This window comes from Rutidosis leptorrhynchoides, chromosome 8 (genome assembly GCF_046630445.1).
Source record: "Rutidosis leptorrhynchoides isolate AG116_Rl617_1_P2 chromosome 8, CSIRO_AGI_Rlap_v1, whole genome shotgun sequence".
Classification (NCBI taxonomy): domain Eukaryota; kingdom Viridiplantae; phylum Streptophyta; class Magnoliopsida; order Asterales; family Asteraceae; genus Rutidosis; species Rutidosis leptorrhynchoides.
The window spans coordinates 107,166,691-107,172,629 of record NC_092340.1 but is presented as its reverse complement, the minus strand read 5'-3'; positions in this window follow the sequence as shown (position 1 = coordinate 107,172,629).

Sequence of the window (5,939 nt, the reverse complement as noted above, 5' to 3'; positions counted from 1 at the left end):
AGATAGCACACGGTGAAGCTCGGTGGCTCCTCTTCCCACGGTATGATACATCGGTTGAAACATCGTGAAATGATGAAATAACCAATGTTAATATGAAATGGTGTAGATTAGGAAGTCTCTTACACCAAGTAAAATGAAATTCGAGAGACTTTACTCCCTAACAACAATGGATGGACTTGAGTCATCCGGAAGTGTTAAAGCATGGAGCTTTAAACACTTGATTTTGGTGCACAACATGGAAGACTTTAACTTCCATGCAAAAGTTTTGATTTTTCTTTTGATTTCATCATTTTGAGCACAAAATCTTTTGAAAGTAGGAGACTTTACTCCCACTTGAGATTTGCAAGAACAACACAAAGGGAAGACTTTACTTCTCTAAGTTTTGAAATGACAAGGAAAAGACTTAACTTTTCCATAATTTACAAGTTTTAACCACTTAATTGTTTATGATTTGTATTAATGTAATGGTTAAAAACTTGTTCCAAAAATTTGGTCAACATTGCAAGTTTTAATCTTTATAGCGTATGTGACAAGTTTACCCGAAAAAGTTCAATATAACCCAAAATTTTAACTCTCCCCCTACATTTAGTTTGATGCAATGCCCTCATTGTATTTAAACGATAATATAAGATAAGATAAGTAAAAATGACGGACATTTTGAAAATAGAATAGAAGAGAGGAAAGAAAGAAAAAAAATCGGAATTAGATCAAGTGATCTTTGTTGTCATCAATCAGAATAAACTTAGTCACCAAAGTTGCTTGCGTGTTGTTTTACCACTTGTTGAGCCAAAAAAAGGAGCCAAATGGATATGGCGTTCCTACAATTTCAAGTATGCTCACAATGGCACAAAATGTGTGGGGCGATACTCGGGGAAGTATATGCACCCACAAAAAGAATCAAAAAGTTCCAATGTCATCACAAAAGTAATCTAAACATCCATAAGTATAGTGACTAACTCAACTAAACAACCAAATTCTTATAATCACAAATAAATGATAGTCTATATGCTTTAACAAACAAGCATAAGATAGTAATGATCATCAACAACACATGCACAACCACTAAATTAATCAACATATTCGTCAACACCATATGCATAACAAGAACGAATATAAACATTAAGATCCTAGCAATTGTTAAATTATTACAAACGAAGTTCAAAATCATCATTGTTTTATCCGAGAATCATGTACCCTTCGGATACAAATAACTACCATTAATCAACCATGAATAACTAAAAGCTAAATTGTTTCATCATGCAACCAAATTAACACAAACATCACCCAATTGTTTCAACTCCCCAAACTATCCGCCCGCCATTATCAGAAACTGATTGTCAAGTTTAACAAAACACAAGTTCATCAAAGTTTCACAAATAAGGACCAAACACCAACCATTAATTACCATTCCTTTCATTGCCAAAAGTTCCAATGTGACCATCCGCTCGGTCCTCCACCTTGATAACCCATCTCGGCCCTTCGTTGTTCCTCCTCATCTTGACGTTCGCGTTCACGTTCATCTAAGCGGTGTTGTTGTGCATTGTACATTTCTCGTGTACATTGCATTGGGTGATCATAATTGTAAGGAGTTGGATATGGTGGAGGTGGAATTGAATCCACAAAAGGGCTCCATGGTTCACGGTAGGGAAGTCGCTCGTCGGGGGTCATCCTCATGGTATCAACAGAATGACACATCTAATTAATATCCCGTCTATGTCCCGCTTGGGTGTACTTGATACCATATAGGCGTCGATTCACCGCACCAAATTCACCACCAAGATATTCCCAGTCTTGTTCGCTAAGGTTGAACCCACCTTGGGTGGTGCACTAGAACTCTCACTACCCCATGCTTGGTTCGGGTTGGTCTAATGGGTTTGTGTTTAGGTTTGGGTTGGTGCAGTTCCTCCTGTAAAAATAACATACCTATTACCGTCCTTAGTCAAAATATTGCAACCAAGATAATCATTCATATTTGTTTTCTTTGACTCTTGTCTCTCATCCTTTAAACCATCGAGATTGATGTTCAAGTACTTAGCTATCAAGGTCATGAAATGCCTACCCGCCAAAGGCTTTAAGGTCTTGGAACCATCATCATCATGAAGGATGGAGGCGATGGTGTTTGGAATGTACGCATTCTAACCATTGTATATCAAATGGTTAAGCCAAAGGTCAAGATAGGACATTTTATCATAATTCTCCGCTCGACTATTGATGACACCGAAACAACGATGTGAATCATTTGGCATATAAGGGATCTTATGTTGGTCATGGAGGTTTTCCCGGCGATGAATCGTCCATCGGCCATGAGGCCCCACTTTTGATCAAAGTCGAATGTGGAAAGCATAACTTGATAATTGTCCAAATAAGACCATAACAAATCAGGGTCGTGAATATATTCTTCATAAATTCCCAAAATACGAACCCATTCTAACATGCTTAAACTCCGATCACTCCCGCTAGACGAAAGGTCATGTAACTAGTATCCGTGATTGATTCAATTCCTGGTCTAAAGTGCATCGTAGTGAGAAACTCCCTATTGATAGTTTGGTATGTGGCTTCCCTTAGGTTAAAAAGCATCCACCAAGGGTTTATGCTTTGTTGCAAATTGGAGGGGTTCGGGTAAACTAAAACATATTGCTTAAGGATGTTGTACTTGCCTATGTCCTGAAGGGGTTGCCAATCAATGTATGTAGCCACATTGACTTGCTTGGCAAGTCATGCTCTCAATCTCTTGTGCCACAACTCTTCCCTCTCTAAGTCAAAGATGGCTTCAAGCCATGGATGTAAGAAATAGCCTTGGTCATCCTCCTCATCATGAGGTGGTGAACTAGGGGGTGTTGGGTCAGGAGTTGCAAATTGTTGTTGCTCTTGTCTTGCACGCTTAGCCCTAATCACCTTTTAGCGTTTGGTGCCCCCTTCGTCTTTCTTTTCCTTACCCTTGTTTGTCCCTTTACCTCTTCCCTGAAATAGAACAATAGCACAAACACGAACCATGGTTGCATAAAGTTAGCCTTAATGTTATCAAACTACAATCAATTCGACTCAACTAGGGGGTTAACTTACCCTTACATTTAAGCTTATAAATCAATCAATCACAATTCACCCATTAAAGATCCAAATTTTATCATGCTTGAGCCAAATAGTCAATGTGCAAAGATAATACAATAGTTAATTCGGACATATCAAATAGGTGTAATTTTAGCAAACTAAATTATCATTGCAAGCATATCAAGAATACACATGAAAACTATAGGCCATACTACTTAATACATCAAATCAACTAAATCAAAGTCAAAAGGTCAAAACTAGTCAAACTTCAAAGTTATAAACCCTAATTTGCAAGTTCTCAACTAAAAATCACCAATTTTTTAAGGGATGAACAACAATAGCACGATAGTAGACTAGTGATTAACCTTAGACAACACCCAATTTCATCTCAATTGACCGATTTCAAAAAGCCCCAAAATTGAAGAACCCTAGATTTTCAAAGTTGTAATTTACGCAATTAGTCGAGAGAAGCATGTTAAGTAACAACAATGTAGTCTAGATTCAACAATAATTTCACAACTATCAACCTAAATCAAACAAAATCAACATATGAAGTAATTAGAGAAATCAAAGCATGAATATTACATGTAATCAAGTAATAAAACAAGAAAGAAGTAAGAATCATACTCTTAGAAAGTTCATTGTTGACGATTAGGTGAAATTCTTATTGATTAGTGGGTGATTTGGATGTTAAAATTAGGGTTTTTAGTTGTAGGAGTCGGACTTGAGAGAAAAAGAAAAGAGGGGTGTGTGAAAAAGTGATTTAAATTAACTCAAATATTCAATATATCAGACACCGAAATGTCGTTCCTAAAAGACAAGAACGTTGTTCCTGAAAATTTCCAGGATTCTGGAACGTGGTTCCTATTATACTAACGTCATTCCAAGGGATTACCAGGAATTGGGAACGGGGTTTCCAAAATTACAACGTCGTTCCTAAAAGACAAGAACGTCATTCCTGAAAGTGTTTAGTACTTGTCCTATTCTAAGTTGAGAAAAAGAACATCGTTCCTCTGATAGGAACGTTGTTCCTCGAACAAAACTGTTGTTTTTCAATACAAAGCACAATCTAATCCCTTTACCAAATATTTTTAGTCTTTTCTAGTTTACCCAAATGCATGAAATGCAACGTAAATGCAGATGCAACTAACGAAAAAGCAATACCATACAAGTTTATATGGAATGCAACTAAATGAGCTATGTACAAATTTGTGGAAATTGTTTTACGAGTCTATCACCCGACTCAACTTCCACTTTAGTTTCAACTAACACCGGGATGGTAAACCTCCCCTCCCTTTGAGCTAAGGGTACCACTATTATGACAACCATCATCTAGCATTAACAACAACCAATTGTTCACTTCCTTAGTTTCGTTAATCAACTCCTTAAGCTTGTGTTTTTCATGTTTTGAAAAATTAGATACAAGGCGTTTCCTCAAGTGTTCATTCTTATTTGATGATGCCCGATGTACCAGGCCATACAATATTTCATGGATTTTTTAATTATATCATTTCGATCTTTGGGCTTATTTAGAGTGATTTTGATCATCTTTCCACCACAATTAGTTGGTGGACCAACTTGAGTTGTGCTTGTAGTGCATTGCATACTAGCAACAACTTGTGGTGTGGTAAAGGGCGTTGGTGGTAGTTTAGAATACTTGCTACGAATGCTCATGCATTTGCCTTTATCTCTAAGGGTCAATTTTTAGATTCTAAAGTCAAAGAAAGAGCCTGCGATTGCCAAAAATGGCCTTCCTAAAACAAGGGGCACAATCGGGTCTTCCTTTATATCGACAATGACAAAATCAATTGGGAATTCTATGTCTCCTACTTTCACAATTAGATCTTCCGTGATCCTTACACTAGAGCTAATGGATTGGTCAATTAACTTTACTCCCATTTTAGTGAGTGAAAGGTCACCTAAGCCTAATCTTTTATAAATGGAATAGGGCATAAAGTTAATGCTTACCACCCGAGTCGGCTAAGGATGTAAAAATCTTCGACCCGTTCACATTACATGGTATAAGGAAAGGTCCGGGATCACCAATTTTGGTGGTAGGTTACACTTCTTTAAAATCCCATCACACTCCTTTTTCAAGAAAGCGGTGGATGCTTGCTCAACATCTCTCTTTTTGGCCATGAGCGCCTTCAAAAATTTCCCATAATTGGGCATATTCTCAAGCACCTCTGCTAAGGGAAGCTTAACATAAATATTTTCATGATTGGTTAGGGTTGACTTACAATCCACATCTTTTAGATGTGTGGGAGACAATGATTTAGGGTATGAGACCGGTGTCTCACACTTTTTTTTGATGAAGCAAGAACATCATTCGCGTTCCTTTGCTCCTTTGCATTCAAAACATTTTCGATCTTTGACTCCTTTTCAAACTTTCCTAATTTTATTTTCTCAAAATCACCCTCTAATTCCTTGCATGTTGATCCGGTAGTTTCCATAGACATCACACTCTTTACTTGATAGGGAATGAACTCCGCTATGTCCGATTCATCCAAAAACTTGAACACCCCAAAATCCATTGTATCGATTTCCCATGCTCCATCTAATTCCCGCTCTTCCTCTTTAACATCGAATGTAAATACACGAGGACATTTGGTTTGATCTTCCTCTTCCATTGAAGCAATTGAGTTGACTTACGCATAGTCGTGATTTGGTGTCGCATTTGATAAACCTGCTTGGTTGTTGTTTTGATTGTTAGTATTGCTTTCGATAGGGATAACTCTTGTGTTGTTGTGGTTTTAGTTTTGTTGGTGTTGTTGAGGTTGTTAGTTGCTTCGGTTGTTATTGTAATTGTTGTTTGGGTTAACTTGAGTGTTTGAAGATAAAGTTCCTTGTGGTCTTTCGACAACTTGGTTTGAAAGTCTTCCAATGGTGCT